The sequence below is a fragment of the Clarias gariepinus genome, chromosome 10 (genome assembly GCF_024256425.1).
Source record: "Clarias gariepinus isolate MV-2021 ecotype Netherlands chromosome 10, CGAR_prim_01v2, whole genome shotgun sequence".
In the NCBI taxonomy this organism is placed as follows: domain Eukaryota; kingdom Metazoa; phylum Chordata; class Actinopteri; order Siluriformes; family Clariidae; genus Clarias; species Clarias gariepinus.
In genome coordinates, this window is record NC_071109.1 from 25,975,286 (window position 1) to 25,994,490 (window position 19,205).

Below are 19,205 nucleotides of genomic sequence, written 5' to 3' on the forward strand. Positions count from 1 at the left end.
TATTTTGGATTCATGAATCGTCACTCGAAAATAAATAAATCGATATGTAACGGAATCAATTTTCAGAGAAGAAATGTCAAATTATGCCTTATAATTTGCTGACGATTTCTGATGCTTTGGTTGTTCTAATAAAGTAAAGACTTTTTTCAATTATTATCAACCATTTACAGCTTTCAAAAAACAAACAAAAAAATAAAAATAATACAAATTCAAATAAAATTTTATTTGTCAAACAGTACGATATGCAGTAAAATGCTTAAACGACCAGCCGTGACCTTAAAAAGAATAAAGATTAAGAATAGGAAATAAATAAGGAATAAAATAGATAATGGAAACTAAATATAGAAACTAAAAAAAATGAAAATTAATATAGAAAATAACCATCTAAGTAAAGAAAAATATATTTATAGAAGATAAAACAAAATATAAAATATAAGATAAATATAAGAAAACACAGCTGTACAAATACACAATATAAAGAAAAAATATGAAACAAAGGGGTGATTCCATCTCAAATCAACCAGTGGGTGCCACCACATGATCACAGATTTTGCTGATTTTTTCACCAATTGTTGGTATTGACATGAAAATAAAAACCCCCAATTTTTATGTCCCAACTCCCGCTCGTTAAAAAATGGCAGCCATCTTGATTTTTGGCCTTGACGCACTGCTTTAAGACGTGCCACGCCCCTTTTTTAAATCCTCTTTTCGTAGATAACTCACTTGCTATATATCATATTTAGATGAAACTGGGTGTATTTATGCAATTTTTCATGTTGATTCAGATTTTGCAAATCTCTTGTGGTTATGGAGATATTTCTGAAAAAAAAAAAATTAGGGGTACCCCTTTTCGACCCCCCAGAACCCAAGGTCTGCATGTATACATGTTACTCAAAAAAATAGGGGTTACTTCACATCACCTCATATTGAAAATAAATAAAAACCAGGGGTGTGTTATGCCCTGTTTTAAAGAAATAATCAAAAAAAGAAATGTCCAGGTTTTGCAGATGTTTTATGATTTAATTGATACACATTTTATATACAGAGAATGTACATGAATCTACACAATAGGCCTTAAATACCAGTAAATGTGTCATTTTATGGTGGTACATGTAAGATACAGTTATCACAGTCAAACAGTATCATGTAACTAAACCATTCAGGTTCATACTGATCAGAGAGTTGAATTATCTCCAACCAACTCCATGAGTGACTTTATGCGCTCTTATGTGCAACGAGCAAAAAATAAAATAGAAATATGTGTAAAGTCTAAAATAGATAGTGTCTTTAATTTCTTACAGGATTAAATAATTAAATCAAAGTTATTTTTTCCTTCTCTTTTATTTTAACCTTTTTTTGTAAACTTGTATTAGCCCAATATGGATCCTGGATAATGAAGTCATCACCAGTCTAATTTTTAACATAAAAAGCTAAAATCACTAAAAAGCAAAAATCAGTGAGAACATAATTACAGCGCTGAAAAGAGAATGTAGAGGACTGGCTTATTTACAAAAGAGGACTCAAGCCAATAGAATAAATTTGATACGTTTCAAACGTTCTACTATACTGTAAACAAACTATACTGCAAGTGGTGTTCAAGTCAAAATGGGACTTTTGTCCAAAATAACAGAACACATTAACAGTATAAGGAGCAAAACTTCCCTTTATTTCTCTATATAATCCACTGCTACACTAATGCACTTATCCGAGGGTTAAGATAGAAAGTTTTCATAGTACGCCAGGAATATGATTGGACTGCCTGCTTTTATGTCTGAAACGCTGGCCTCCCAAGAACACCTTTAAATGACACAAACATGTGGAAATGGCTTGGAGTGATGTCAGGACTGTACCTGGGATATGGCTATAACTCCCAGCCAAGTTCTTAAAATGTGCTGTAAATGATGGTGTGTACAGTTTCCACAGACTGATAAGCTAGTGATAAGATAAAATATCTGGGTGTTTTTTTGGAGGATCAGACGTTTAGCGAGTTAAATGCCCAAAAGAACGAATGCAGTGGGCTCTAAACCACCTCGGTCAGGATCGTCATTCACAGACAGTTTGCACCATTCAAATGTTTCACACCTTCATTCACAAGTGCCGGTTTGACTTGAACGCCCCTTGTATCTTACACCAGTCCCATATAACACACACATTATGTTCAGGCCTTGTCACAATGGCTAAACATTGTGCACTATGAGTCAGTAAACAGTTTCTTTCACCACACAAACAGCGTGCGTGACTCACTGCAGTCTGACTTCAGTCATTTTACAGACTTCTATCACGCAGCCTCTCCCCTGATGTACGAAATGAACACGAAGCCAACACCGTAGCTGGGCAAGTAGCTGAACCGGCAAAACACAACGAGAGCAGAAAAGGAGTGCAAGGGGCGAGAAATCTAGAGTATTTGGTCACGAAGAACAAAATACATTATGCCAGTGCATCTACACACACAGCAAACAAACACACACACACCCTGAAAAGTGTAGTGTAAAACTGTCTCCTGGTATAAGTAACCTTAAAATAACCTACTGCATGTGTGTGTTTTTTGTTTTTTATTATTAGTCTGTCTCTTTAAACAACTGAAAGTGAAACGGCTTGCACGCTACTGCTGAGGCGCTGGAGGTTTGTTCAAGGGTCGAGTGGCGTCGATGCGATCGCGCTCATCATCTCCTCACTTACTCGGAGTGTTAAACCACCGACTGAACCCCTACAACCTTACAGAAACACACAACAATCACAGAGATAGAGCAGAGCCCAGAGCTCACTTCGATCAGAAGAGATTTCCAATATTCTTTTTCCTGCTAGCCCCTTACCGTGTAACCTTTAAAAGTTTTTAGTCTGAGAAAGTTATTTATAGAGTTCTAAAGCGGGGTGTAACAAATCATTCACATTGATCTGAAAGCCTCTGCCACCTCGGGCTGGACGCCAGGGCTAAAACTGCGCTGATGGACTGCGCGATCGTTCGTGCGTGGCTCCACAGATGAGTAACAGGAGCAACGGGATGTCCCTCCACGGACTCATAAGGGTGAAGCTTGAAACGGTTTTATCACCGGACATAAATTGGAATATTCCAGATCACACAGAGTATAATCTATGACACAGAATATCGTTACACTGTAATGATTAACATGACTGACTGTGCTCCTGATTCCATGGAGATTTATCACTGCTGCAGAAATCACAGCTCCGCCTGTAGCCGATACCAATCGCATCCCAGCATCTTAACACCTACGACGATCAGAAAGCTGAGAGGAAACATCAGACTGCTGCAGAGTCTAATACAAGACGTGCATCATGTGACTCAACACCACTTGCTGGGTTTACCACATCCGATGTGGTCTCGACCCTGACGGTAAGACCCCAGAGTACTGAGGGAAGCGCATGCCTGTAATTACTTGCTCCTGACTCCATGATGACTCGCTTAAAGGCCATTACATGTTCATTTATGTATGCCGTCACACCTCTCCTCCTGCTTTTACACACTAATCAACCATAACATTAAAACCCAAATATTGTGTGGGTTCCAGTTGTGCCACTAAAGGCATCTCTGTCTTCTTGGGGTGACACCAAAAGATCTACAGGGGTGTGGCTGTAATGCCTGGCACCGGGATGGGCCTCCATCGATTAAACTCATCCACGCATTCCTTGGGTGCTTGGCCGGATTGAGATCTGGAGAATTTGGAGGCGGGATCAACTAACTTGACCCTTGAAGGCCTGTTAAGCCCCATAGGCAGCAGGCCGTGATGTACAGAGTGTTCTGATACCTTTCTATCATAATTAGCAAATAATATCTTTAGCTATTTGTGCTAAATTGGCTTTTCTGCAAGATCAGGATAGACAGGTTAGCCTTTGGACCCCCACAGGCAAAAACAAGTCTTGGAAGCGCATAATGCTGTCGCCAGTTTACCAGTTTATTAATAATTGGTAATTGATGATCAACATTAATTCAATTACACTAACACCTGGCCGTGTTGTTAATGGTGTGGTTGACAATCACCAGGGGCCACCTCATAATATATCATCAGGCGCTGATTCGTTTTGTATTGCAATTCTGTAATTATTAGAGTTTTGTGAATTATTAGAGTTTTTAGAGTTAAGTGTCCTGAATTTGATTGTATTATAATTCAAATATAAAAGACAACTAACACAGTGTTTCAATAAATAATTGATACTTTTAATAATTTTATGTCTATAAGCCTGTAAGAAGGCAGCAAAGTGACATAGCGATTGGCCATGTGGTTTCACACCTCCAGGGTCAGGGTTCAATTTCCGCCACAGGTGAGCATTCTCACGTTCTCAACCGCGTTAAAGGTTTCTCAACCACACCCCCTACAAATTATTGAAGTGTGTATGAAATGTGACCGTGTATGACTTAAAATGATAAGACTGTCCCTGATGAGCATGCCAAGGACGACGGCGACAGAGGCAAGGAAAAACTCCCTGAGATGGCAGTAGGAAGAAACCTTGAGAGGAACCAGACTCAACAGGGACCCATCCTTATTTGGGTGAAACGGATAGCAGGGATTGATCTGCATCATACTGTGTGAGACTGGAAGTTCAGTATAATAGGAGATGTGTTCAAGTTAATATGGAGTCCAGTTCGTTCCTGAAGGCTCAGGTAGACTGTAGGAAACTCCAGTCCTGAACTATCGAGCGACTGAAGTCACGAGTCCTCAGAGAACAGCTGTCTTTTTGCATCAGCCGAGGACAGGACCGTCTTCGTGGATTCGTATTAAGGTGGATACAAAACACTATTGCTGCCTATAACTGCACATTTACTCTCTTCTGCAGCATGGACTGCTGCGTCATCCATCAGACCGACAAATAACACGAGGGCAGAGAAACAAAAGACAAGAATGATTCACTAATATAAAAACTATGAGTCAGAACAGGAACAATGGAGAGGCAGCAATCAGGGCTGAGAGCCTTCACTGAAGAGATTATCAACATAAGTACCAAAAGGAAAAAAAAAACACAACACAACAATCAACAGGGAAATCCCTTCCATTGGTTGCAAAGTGCAGCAAGAGAGTGAACAGTGCCTGCGGTACAGTATGTAGCACCAGTCTGAGCGGTTCGTCTAGCCTGGGAGGAAACACCAATCTAAAACAGGAAAAGCATGTCTGATCACCAAGCAAAAAAAAATAAAGAAATAAAAAAAATCAAGAGTGTCATAACAAGCAGCAGTGGGAGGAGGAAACGCAGGACTCTCCCTTCTTTCTCGTCTTGGCAACAGACGGCTTGACACGGATCCATCAGGCCCGAGAACAAGCTGCATACTTAAACAGCAACCCCTCCCCCACCCCCCACCACAGCTCACCGCCTTGCCACTTCAGACCCCGGTCACGCTCGAGCCGAAGATCTCTCGGATATAAAGGGTGTGAAGTGTTCGACAGCTGGTGAACTGTTTGTACAGACACTGCTGAGAATTAATAAATGAAAAAATAAATAAATAAAAAAACCTGTCTCCTTATTCTTACACGCTCATTTTCTTTCCTTCTCTCACACTCTGTTCCCTCGTTCGACACACACTCGGAGCTAAATATAGCTCTACGACACCATCTCCACCACCACCACCAAACAGCCCCCCTTCCTGTTCCCTCTCCCAAAAGCACATCGTGATCATCATCCGGTATCTTTCCCTCGTGTGCCTGACGCTCGAGCCATCCTGCCCCTGCATACGCGGCTGTCCAGACAGATGACGAGGCAGGACGAGAGGCTTACAGGATTCCCTACATCTCGAGGGTGGGAATATTCAGACACCCGGAAGCTTGGAGAGGCGTCCTGGTTGCAGCCTGGCTCACTCTCTCAGACACAACACCTGCCATGACGGTCATGATTTAATCGTCCTTACGGCATTAAGAACTCAGGAATGTATAGGATGTAGGAGTGACGAATTAAAGGAAAAAACAGCATCTAGTATACTACAGTACTAATCGTCAGGACAGCGTCGATGCATCTCAGCAATCTCAAACCTTTAAGTTTAAGTTGATAAGCAGACTCAAGCAAACAAAATAAATTAAATGCTCTCAAGGCAATGCTGAGCCCCTGATTTAACTTTCAATTTGTCAAGTCTGGTGCTAAAGGTGAAAACGTAAGACAGAATTAAATACCACTTCTATCTGCAGCACTCAGCATTAATCAATTCACACGACTAAAAATAGGACAAGACCGTATAAATTATCCCGGAAAGTATTCTCGGAATAATTACCTGTTATATCTGAGCCTATAGTGTCAGGAGGCTGTAAATTACGCTGCACTCAAGGTCAGCATGCAATTTCCTACTTGCAACTGACAAAAGCCACCAAAAACATCCCCTCAAAAATGCACACACGACACGAGGAAGTCGTCTCAACTTCCAGTTCCTTCCTGGTTCAAGTACGAGGTCAAATCAACATGGCCGCTCACGTGTACTTTTAAATGCGCTTATAGCAGGATTGTCTTTAGATTCATCAATATACAGACACTTGGTTGAATCTTTACTATTTAAAATACTAATCAATATTCGGATTACTACTAGGCATAACTGGGCTAGCTTGTTCCTGACCTACTCCTCAACCTCATTTAAAGTCAAGACATGTTGTCATCACGCGTCCTGCTACGTGCAGCCATGTTGATCTGAGGTCAGTTGGTGAAGTCGGGGTTGACGAGACCATCCAGAGTTCCTGAGTCGACGTTTGCTTTAATGGACGAATGCAGCTTTAATGTAGGGCGATAGGAGGAGACATGGGTGTCTGAAGATAATTACAGACAGCTGGTCTGAGTAGACATACAGAACAGCCTGGAGGTTATAAAAGGGGCAACTGTGATAAGGGCAAACAAGATGGTAATGTCATGTCGTTAAAGCTTTAACTTTAAAGCAATGTAAAAAAAAAAACAAGGTAGACAAACGTGCAAATACAAATAATCATTCGACAAATCTTCTATACCACTTTACCTGCACAGGGTCGCAGGAGGCCTGGAGTCTGTCCCAGGAAACTACGGAGGCAAGGCGGGTATACGCTGGACAGAGTGCCAATAAATCACAGGGCACACGCCAGACACTACAGGCAATTTTGGAACACAAATTAGCCTAATCTTTATGTCTTTAGACTCTGGGAGGAAAACTAGCAAGTCATGGGAGAACATGCAAACTCTACGCACACAGACCTAAGGTGGGATTTGAGGCCACAATGTCGATCACTACGCCACCGAGCCACCCAAAACGAATGCGATTAAACATTGCGATTAACAAAGACATTTTTCCAAACCTATATTCTAGATTAGTAAAGGGTGATGTTTAGGTATACCAACAAATCTAACGAAGTCAGCTAACAAAGCCAGCAAAATAGCAGTACTACATTAAACCTTATTTTTTCATTCAGACAAAGAAGTTTTCTATATATAGGAGGTCTGTGAGCTTTCCAAAAAATATAAGTTGTAAGTATGACCAGTTCTCCTGCACCAAGTAATAAAGTGATAGACTGTTAAACCCTGGTTAGTCCATGAATGAGCCCCAGTTACCACAAGCTAGCTGGCTTATCATTAGCCTAGTTAAAAAACTAAGGTGGCTAACGTAATTTTATTAAACTCCATCATTCATAACCTACACGTCGCCCCATGTCAAGTCCATTCATTCCAGTTATTTATTGCTGGAGTGATGCTCAGTGGTTTAAAACCCGGGTTGCAGCCGTTACTACTCGTTAAACAGTCACATCCGTAATATTCATAATTTTATGCTTTAATATCATTTTAAATTGAAGTGTTATATTAAAAATTCACCCCTGTGGAAAATCTAACTACAGAGTTCAAAACTGATCTTTTGTACCAGGGTGTAAACATTTCTATCGGGATTGACTTTCTCTTGGTCAGTCGAGGAACTGCATTTTCTGGCACTTTCACATTGGAGTCGTTTTTCAGAAACAGAGGTCACCACTTGATATAAAAGTCTCCTGCTTTCTAATGTGGAAAACAGCTTGGACAGCAAAGCCAAAGTTTCATGGCCAAACCCCTCTCTCACCCCCCACACACTCTAGTTTTACTGGAGACACGCCAAAAGGATTGTTGTGTCGCAGTGTTTACATGCTCTCCCGCCGGTGATTGCTGTATAGACGAGTGAATACGCAGATGCTCATCCTTTGGCATTCTGAAGCTCGTGGTCAAGAAAAACATCAGACGCTTTGTACTCCCTGAAGGCGAATCTGAGACTGTTTCTAGTTTTTCCTTTTAAAAAGCGAGACACCTTTAAAAACCCTAGCAGGGTTTTATTTTAAAACTAGCCACTCGTTGAACATCACACATGGAGTTTGCATGTTCTCCCCGGCTTGGTGGTTTTCCTCCCATTGTCCAAAGGATATGCAGGTTGGGCTAATTAGTGTTTCCAAACTGCCCGTAGTGTGTGAATGAGTGTATGTATGTGTATGTGCCCTGCGATGGATTGGCACCCTGTCCAGAGTGTACCCTGCCTCGTGCCCTAAGCCTCCTGGGATAGGCAACAGGCCCCGCGACCCTGAATACAGCGGAAGCGGTATAGAAGGTGAGTGAGTGACCACAATTTATTCCGATTAGACATGAAATCTGTACAAGGCATTTGCACACGGCAGGGCTTAATCCAGCTGCTTCCAGCTTTAAACCCTATAAAGCTTTTGTTTATAGTTTAAAATGAAGAAATCATCATCCAGAAGCTGTTCATTCAGTCTTATACGTAGCCCAGAGGAAGAAACTCCTACTGTATCAAAAAAAAAAAAAAAAAAACTCTTAGGCAGTCTTTGAGCCAATTCGGCCATGTGCTCATCAATTACACACGGCTGTCTGTCTGTGTGCGTGTGTGTGTGTCCCTGAAGGCAGGCCACGAATAAAAGGCTCAAGGGCTGAAACACATTTGGCTCTTAGAAAACACCCAAATCCACCCACCATCATGCTTAGCCCTGATTTGATTATCAACACACTCGTCACACACCGCAGCCAGCCAGCAGACAGAAACAAGGTACCTCGTCTACCATCTTGTCATCCCTGGTTCTCTTCAATCTCTCTCTTTCTCTCTCTCGATCTCGATCTCTCATCAACCTTTATTCACCAAACATTATTTTTTATTGAGCCACCTCACTCTCATGGCACATCCAATCAGTCCGGAAGGATTAAAAAGCACACACACACATCAAATAAAGCAGGGAGTTAAAAAAACTAATATAGTTGCAAGCAATGATATGCGGGCCTAAGCACCTTGCGCTAAGGGGACGTAGTAATATCATCATGAAATAAGTTTTCCAACCTATCTGGCAAATTTTAATAACATCTTGGTATGTTAAAACTCCCCAAAACCCCCGTATGTTGAAAAAAAAAAATAATTTTTGTGGTAATGTCATAGTGCTAGGGCCCTAATACAATAAAATTAAAAGGCATTTAGGCATGAGTGAGAGATTGACGAAGAGACTCTGAGCTCTGGAGCTAAGCTGGACCGACGGCAGATCTGAGGATTTATTGCTTGTGTCAGCTAACAGACAGAACAATAGCACACAGGGCTCTGAGTCCAGAGGGATGCCCAGTGGAGGCAGAGAGGCCCGTCCCGCCTGGCACGCATACAAACATTACTCACACGTTCAAAGATGTGACACACTCTCTAATGCACAAGTTCTGCCTGAGACAAATGCGATAATCTTCGGAAACAGAAGATATTTCTTCAAAAACTAAATATTCACATTACTTGATTAAGGTTGTATCAAGTCTATCATGCAGTTCTAATACTTATTGGCTAAAATTAATCCTGTTGTATAAGGCAGGAAACAAAACGCATTTCCATTTGCATGTTCGATCAAGTTTTTGTCCAAAGAGTCAAAGAGTCAGAACACAGACTGAGCAGAAGAAGAGGAAGGATCACGCTCAGGAAACCAACAATAGCAGCTTAGCTGTTCACGGATTTAAATTCACAACCTTCTGATCAGCACCCAAAGCCTTAACTAGTAATCCAACACCTCTCCCATAGTGTAAATTATAACATCAATTATCTACCAGCTTTTTTGTGCAAAGGATCGCAGTGCAGTCTCCGACCTACTGGTTTAGTCCTGAGCTTAGATGACTTTGTTTGGAATTTTAAATGCATTTCTCAAGGTCTGTGTGGGATTCTTCCGGGGCTCTCGGAATTCCTGCCACCTCCAAAAACATTCCAGAAGGTGGGAATCTGAATGGCCCTTAGGTATAAATAAGTGTGCCTGGTAATCCTCTAATATACAGCTATTTTCAATCTAGGTGTATCTTCACCTCATGCACATTCTCTCGCACAAACACTTTTTATTTAATAAATTGTGTATCGTCAAAATGACATGCAGGTGGTTACATTTCCAGCAGGCACTTAATGAAGTTTTGACCACGTTGTGCATTTAACACTATTATGATGATACACTGGCCTGACAAAAAATGTATAAATTATTTTTTATACATAACAAAAATTGCACACCAAGCTTTCATTCAAATCACTTTTAGCTTTAATTACATTTTAGTGTAGTGGCCAGTTCATGTGTAAAAATAACCCCATTATTTTATTGCCTAATAACATTGCTAAATCCTAGACCTGACCAACTGAAGATGACGGGTACATCGCTTTATGAGCTTCCCTCCTAACCAGGGCTGTGTGATTAATTAAAATCGTATCGAAATCGCGATGCTATATGCGCGATTTCTAAATCGCCTTACAGCATGTTTTTTTTGTGCGCTCCCGACTTTTCCCGCAGTATCCCTGCTATTTGAAGCGATTACAATGCAGCGCGCCTAAACTGAGCGCGAGAACAGGAGACGGAGCTTAACGACAAATAGGCCTTGGTGCCCCCCAAAAAAAGTCAACTTTTGTGATGTGGGATTACTTTGGATACAGGAAAGATGATGCATCACAGGGACAGGTAATTTGTAAGACCTGTCATCTGTCGTTGCAGCGAAACAGGGTAACTAAACAACCAGAAATAGTGGACATGCTGTTTTCCTTAGCAAAAAAACTTTGAACACTTAAAGCAGCTAGATTCTTTCTAGGTGAATTTTTTTTGCCTTATGTCTGTTTTAGAGACATGTTACAGGTCTTTGATAAAGATCTAATAGTTTTCCTTCTAAAAAGTTTCATATTTACACTGTAAAACTATGTCTCTGTTAAAATCGCAATATTGTTAATAAAAATCATGATGGGTTTCTTTCGTCCATATCGCACAGCCCTACTTCTAAACCCGACGCATCAATACCTATGGATTAAAATCAATCTAAACTCAGACAACATGACCCTTTATTATTGCTCCAGAGTCAAATCTTTATGCTCCCTAGCAAACTGAAAGCTTTTTTCTGATGAGTCTCACCAACACGTGGTTTATGACGACCGCACAGCTTAGTCCCAATCCTGAGTTCACATCACAGTGTTTAAATGATGAATGATCTCTGTTCATAATTTATTTTCCTTCTGACCACATTTCTTCCACAAAGTTCAGCGGGTTCAGCACTATGCCCAGTTCCATTAATTTCCACACTCCTTAGTTGTTTTCTTTGCTTTATGCAGATTCGAAATGGTAACTTCTTTTTTGACTGGGCAGTGTATACAGTATACAACTGCTAAATACTGTTTAATTTGCCCCAGTCTACAACACAGGGAGCAGATGTGCATTACATAAAAAGCTGAACAATCTATCATTGTTTTTTTGGGATGTACTGTAGATCATCCTCATGTCCTTCGCTCATTTCTGATTGGCTTTTGTTCCTCTGCAGGAAAACAAGAGAGTAGGCTCCAATGATTATAACCTGGCAGGCGGAAGATTAAACGTCTGGAGTATGACGGGAGTAATAGTGCGCTGACTAATAGCACATTATCGTACATGAACAAGTCTGATGTTCGGATTGCCCGGCGAGTTAAAAATAGAGGAGGATGATCAGGTGACACGGTAAAGAAGAACTACCAATCGATCAAAAACATTATGTAAAGGATGCATCATAGCGTATTCAATACATCACATCAATGAAATTAACAATTTAGTAATATTTGTAACATTGGATAATCAGCATTTGTCTCATTTTATGATTATAAAAGTTTTTTCTGTCGTTCATACTGATAATAATTCGCTTAATAATGTACATGTTCAGCGATCAGCAGTGCCATCGCCACGCCTCAGCCATGTAAGCTAACTAGTTACGCTACAGAACCACGCAGGAGTGAACTATATATGCAACTAACTAGCATTAACTAATCAAGCACTTTTTTTTCTCTTCCTTATTAAAGGACCCGCATTTTAATATTTCTTTAACAAGTTAACACAAGTCTTAAAAACTGCCCCAAAGTGTGTGTGAACTGAAATACCCCCAGATAATGCATTGTTTCATATCTTAAACTCGCTTTATTTTACTCCTCCTCTTTTATTGACTTTACTGATACACTGTTTATTCTCTGAAGTGTTGAGAATAATTACTAGCCATCGTTTGCTCTATTGCTGAATAATGTTTGGCTTGTGATTCACAGCCAACGATCTCCTCCCATACATGGGAGTCGACACGCTAATCTGCTAATCGACATGCTGATTGTCAGCGTCTGCGAGTATGTGTATTTGGAAATGGAGAAACAGATCTCATCTCTTCTCTGAGGGTGTTAATCTGTTACTGAAAGGTTTCAGTAGGTGGCTTTATGTGTCCTCTAAGGGAAGCTCAGGCTTAAACACTCAGTAGCAGTCGTAACGAAAATAAAGGCTATGATATGGAAAATATTGAATCCTAACAAAATAGCCTAAAACTTTGTACATTGTATTCTATACAGCCCGAACTACTTATGGCAGAAGAAATCATCTCTTAAAATAAAACACACACACCTATCAGTAATTGCTCAGAAAGCTGAATTACTGCAAATATGCTCATAACAGCTGTGCTTTATGACCTTTCTAATCCAGGACCACAATGCCCACCAGTCTGAGCAACCGCAAGCCAGTAACACAATACCGATTTAAAGGTCACGTAAGCCCACCGGAGGCCTGGTGTAGAGGCACAGGGGAGCGTAACGTAGTTGAGAGGTCTGTGAACATGTCGATACGGCAGTATAGAAGAGGCACGAGGTCCCCACAGAGCCACTGGCTGACCAGCCATTCAATTAGAGCAGGAGATTCAAACGGCTGCAGGGCTCGCTTTATCGATCCCCAAACTCACAACCAAGAGCGAATGAACACAGAAATCAGACACGAAACTATAAATCAACATCACGTGAACATCCAAACAAAAAGAGAACCGTTTTAGTCATACGATATAAAACACTTTAAAAATGAGAAATAGCATTTTATTTACAATGTTACCTTTATATTTTTACTCAATCTTTATCAATCTTTCATGTACGACATCATTACTGTACAAACATTTGCAACTTGTATTAGTCAGATGCCTTAAATTCAAAATTTGTCACATACACAACCATACACAGTATGCATAATATCTAGTTAACCAAAATTTTACTGCATGTTTGTTCATTTGTTAATTTTTTTATACTGTTCATCCAGTGTGGAGCCTATCCCTGGAGACTTTGGGCATGAGGCGTGGTATGCCCAATCCATCACCAAGCACACACACACACAAACAAAACTAGGAATCTGGGAACACCAATTAGCCTAATTTGAAAGTCTTTGAACTCTTGGAGGAGACCGGATGACTTAGAAGAAACCCACCAAGCAGGGGGAGAACATACAAATTCTACACACACAGACCCAACATCAGTGTCTGACCTCACAAATGCACTTCTGGAAGAATGGTCACACTCCTAAACCTTGTGGAAAGCCTTCCCAGAAGATCTGAAGCTGTTATAGCTAAAAAGAATGGGCCAACATCACATTAAACCCTATGGATTAAGAACTGGATGTCAATCAAGTTCATATGCGTGTGAATGTGGACAAGCGAAATTCTTGGCAATATAGCGTAGTTCAGGTTTTTCAAGTTTGTCTTTAATCATAATTAAAGCACATACAGTACAAATCAGCAATCCTCTACTGCTCTCCACGCCAACTGGAGGTGAATTCTACAGTATTCGAAGGCACTTTTACAACCCTCGTCCAGTGCATAAATGCACTCCAAAGTTCAGCTGAGACTCATATTAGGCTTCTGCAGTCCCACTGAGCTAAATTTGAGTCAACGTCTTTTAATGTTTCAAAGCCATACTGTATTTTGTATAAATTTAAGCATTTTCTTTCACCAGAACTAGCCGTACGATTAGTCCCAGTTAGCCACACAGCTAATCCAGTGGCGGTGCAGGAGCTTCAGGAGAGTCTCGGCTGAACTTTGGAACGCATTTATGCACGGAAAGAGGGTTGTGAAATTTGGCACTGATTTATTTATTTATTTTTACACTGTACTTGCATTGTACTGTAATGTGAAGAGCAGGAAAATTTATAATAACCAAGGGCTATCGTAACGTACTTGTACGTACTGCTTCTTTCTTTTTTTCCTTCTTTCCAGCTTCTACAGCGACATTCATGGTGAGTGTTTTTTTTTTTTTGTTATTTGACATTAAAACTAGATTAATTTTTTCTAAGAATTTAAAAACTAAATTTGAATTTACTTGTTTAAAAACTTTTTCAAAAGGTTCCTCACAGGAGTAAAAGAATTACAGTCAGTTAAATGATGTTTGATGGACAGAAGGCTTTTACATGATGAACGATGATACCACACCTTAATTTTGTATTAAGACAGACTTACAACTACCCTCGCTCAGACCACAACCACTTTTACACCACATCAGAAACAGATCGTCCCTTTTTCTTAGCAAGTAAGTGAAGTTGAGCCGTCATACCAACAAACTGCAGAATGCAGCACTCGTTTGTCTTAACCGCGTAAAAGCTTTCACAACTATCAGATGCAAATAATTCAGGTTTCAACTATAAATGTGACCAAAAACGTACAAGCACACACTCCCCTACACCTCTGATTCAATCAAAAGAAGGTCGATGTCGCGAGACAAAGACCGCTGCTGCAACAATCTCTCTGGGTTTTAGTCGGCAAATGGTATTCACGCTGCATCCTGAAACAAACCTTACATTACTTTAGCATGAATTTCCATGCCATTACCCATCCTGTGCTGATCCTGACAAAGTTGGATATCACGCTCACTAATCTTGTCTCGATAGCACAAATCACATGAATAAATCTGCTCCAAATGTCAAAATTATTGTCTTTTTTTCCCCTTCATTCTTTGCTGTTCCTGCTCTTCCTCACTAAGCGCACAGGATGCTGTTCCACTATTTAAACCAACTTCACCCCGTGTCCATTTATAGTGTGGATATTGAGTCGTATATTAAATAATTCTGCTGCAGCAGGCATCACACCTGACACCAGCCTGAGGCTGTAACATCGCGCTGCTTTTGTGCTGCAGCCACATCAGCGAGACGCAGCTCCATCAGTAGTGTGTGCCAACTGAGAGCGACCTGTTGGCCTGAACACACTGCGTTCTGCTTATTCCTGCATTATAACCACTCCGAATAATTCATCCTCGTCTCTGGAAAAAATGTAGAAATTTTTTAAAAAGTGTTGTTGTTGTTTTTTTTTTATAAGATCTGAATTTGGCACGAAAAGGTGATAAAGGAAGTAATGTTTGGCTTTATAACTTGTGTTTTGTCATTATAAAGAGAAACCAAAACGCATTCTAACCCAACAACACCACTAATACAGTTTCATAGCTTGCGGAAGTTCAATACTTTTCCCTTCCACATAATAGACTGTTTTCTTACAGATTAAAAGCCATGGTTTGAGAAAAACAATTCCACAATGTGGGTTCAAGTCAAACCGGGACTTTTGGTTATGCAGAATAACAGAAGTATAAAACTACCTTTATATCTCTATATAATCCCCTGCTACACTAATGCACTTACCCCAATGTTTCACTAGCGCTTGGATACGATCACGTTTTTTTAGTACGCCGGAGCCATGATCGGCCACTCCCTGCTTCACGTCTGAAACACTGGCCTTACAGGAACTCCTTTAATGGCCCAAATATATACGAAAATCACTTGGCGATGTGGCATTAACTCCAAGCCAAGCTCCTGTAATGTGCAAGTGGTGTTGGTGAGTATTCGTGTATACAGTTGGCGACAAGTTATCCGTCTTTTTCCAAGGACCAGACACAGTGGGCTCTGAGCCACCTCGGCCCTTTTCACATAGATGAGAAACCGGAGACGCCTAGGACTGGCTGACGTCCCTGTGATCGACTGGGGAGAGAACGTGCCACCCCTACCATCTACAAGTTTTGCCTCCTGGACTCCTGGTCATAGAGCGCCTGTGCATTTTCACGGCAATGACGATAAGATTAATGTTTTTCTGTTTAATTGGATGAGCGTAAGAGAGACAAGTGATTATAGCTGCTAATGCACCATAAGTGATGTGAACATAACAGCCTTACATCACATGTAGCTATAAATGGTTAGAAAGATTCATTAATACGTTCAAATTTGGAATGTGTTAGGAAATTGCTCCATTGTACTGTAAGAAGAATAAACTTATAATACCTGGTACTCATTATCGTGTGATAAAAGTTACAAATGAAAGACTAAATTGCAAAGTGTTATCAAAGTCCGTTTCTTTGCTTTGTTTTTCCCCCACAGGACAAACAGAAACAACAGTGAAGGTTGTCTTGGCTCTTCGCGTATCGTCATGTCAGAAAAATAAAAAGAAATTTTTTTAAAATCCCCTGTGAGAGAAGCACACTCGAAACTGTGCTGCAATTTCACTTACTGCTGCATATGTCTTATCTGCTTTCTGTATCAGAAGTGTACAAGACAACACTACTGCTTTTACACAGCTCATCACTCCCAAAAACAGGACAAATAAACTGTTGAACCTCAAATCGGCACGAGCATTATGCTGCCTGCTGCTGCTTCAGAGATATAGAGAACCACAAACACGAGGCATAACTGCAGGTTGAATAAAACATTTAAGCGGCTCATAAACCCCCCCTAATGTTCCTCTCCAGCCTTCATCTCGCCTTCGCCCTCGTTGTGGGCACCTCCCCAGATCCCGATCTCTGATCTCCGCCTCCACGCCCACACCGCCTCCTCTCAGTCTCCTGCTAACTCACGAATACATACACACACGCACAGATAAGACTGCTTTGGCAAGCTTCTCGGTTTAGCCTGCTGATATTCTGCTTTCCTGTCTCTGTAGAGCACACGCATTTCATTGTTTTGTTTTTTTTGCAATGCACCTTGGGACATTTAACCACTCACACTGTAATAAGTGATATGAGGAAGAAGAGGGCTTTTTAAATGTACTTCCCTTCTGGTAAATCCAGCCTTATGAAGAAACGAGATGACGTACGTTGCGCAACGGATTGGAAAAATGTCAATAAAAATATTAAATATTGAAAGAACAAAAGGTGGCATATTTATCATCAAGACACCTTTCTCTGTTTTTGATTTTAAAAGCTAATTGAGAAGGTGAAAGGTGCAGGTTTGTGCATGTTTGTGTACGAGACCTGATGCACAGATCTGGGCACAACTAGGCTGATGCACTGCAGTGATTAAACGTCACGCGGCACATCTGCGCTCTCCTCCACAAGCTGCATTTAAAAAACATCTCTCCGTCTTTCTCCGTCTCCGGACAGTGGAGGTCACAAGACCCACAGGGCTTATCGATCGCAGCGTACTTAGAAATGCTTGCACAGATAAATAGGATACTTTCTTCTGACAAAGTGGGGAGGGTGCACGCTCCGAAAGCCCCGGGGTAGAAAACGAAAGAGCTTGCTCTTTGACTTGGTAAACCAGAAAACTGGGATAATGGCACAGGTTGCTGAATTATTGATGGTTTTAATCGCACGAAAACAGCTGCAGTCGACGTTCTCGCATTTTGTTGAATTATTCACACGTCCCTTTGAATACGGAGTTATTCACTGGCGACCAAGATCATTTTCTACCAAGCTGAAACACTGAAAAGGATTCTCAGGCAGAAGTGTAAGGAACAAACTCAGCATACTGACTACAGCTAAAGTGGGGAAGTGGGGACCTTCGCTATCGCGCAAGCTGACTGTTTAACCATTTCTAGTTCCACATCACCATTCTACGCGCCTTCCTGATCGTATCAGGCATGACTGCTTTCGGGGATGGTTTTAAACCAGACCCAAGAAAATGAAAAGGGGAAGTCCTCAGCATGCAAAACAGCACAAATAAACATCCCCTGTATGTGTTTGTTTAAAGAGCGTGATTTACAAGTCATTCGGAACGGGGTTGTACTTAGTGCTTCAAAAAAGTAAGTACTTACAGAGTATGTAACTAGTATCAGGCCTATTTGATGCCTCAGCGATTTATGCAGCAAGAATATATTCATGATTGGACTTTAAAGAAGAACCAAAACCCTTTTGGACCGAAGACTGGAAAAAAAATCATCAATGCATTCTTACCCATTTTATCAGAAAGAAGCAAACTTCCTGCTGAAATATAATATAAGTATTGTTTTGTTCATTTATGCTTTAGATACAGCAACGTTCAGCTTTAAAACGAAACGGAGATCTCTGAATAATGAATGCCTCCATTTATACTGTATATTTAAAAAAAAGACAAGACTTGGAGTATTTATCTCGATAGAGCTGGAAAAAAATGAACTAAATAGGATTGGGGATAATCAAAACGGTTGCAACGTGATAATGAAAGCTGCACTGGCATGAATGTCCTGTCAGTTACAGCCGAATTGGGTAAGATTAGTCTATTGTAAGATGGTTTGGTGTGTTCAGTCTTTGATTCAGGACTGCACAGTGGCTCAATGGTTCTGGGTTTGGAATCGCATCTCCGGTCTGCGTGTGTGCACGAGCAAGTTTGCATTTTCTCCCTGTGCTTCATAGGTTTCCTCACATGAATTGTACACTAACTGGCATTTCCAATTTGCCTGCAACATGTCTGTGTGGATGTGTGTGTGTATGCCTGTAACCTGGTATGGGATAGTACACCAGGACAGCAGGGTGTACCCCGCCTCATGCCCTGAATTATCCGTGTGTGATAGGCTCCAGACCCCTTATCCTGAACTGATAAGCATTATGGACTATATTTATTTTCAATCCTTGAACTCATGCCACTATGTTTACAAAGCATCACACACCAGATCTTGGGTCATCACCCTCAATGTTGTTGTTAGTCTAATTGATGCTCCCATCAAGGGGTCACCACAGCACACATACAACTTGGCTCAGGCTTTACATCAGATACCCTTCTTGACGCAACCTTCCAATTTCATCCGGGCTTGGATCCGGCACTGCA

At 40.9% G+C, this 19,205-nt stretch overlaps 1 protein-coding gene across 3 annotated transcripts in view; it reads right to left on the reverse strand.

Annotated features, from left to right (window-relative positions):
- The window catches only part of atp8a1 (ATPase phospholipid transporting 8A1), a 140,153-nt gene that overhangs the window by 120,145 nt on the left and 803 nt on the right, over window positions 1–19,205 (reverse strand). The window lies entirely within an intron of this gene.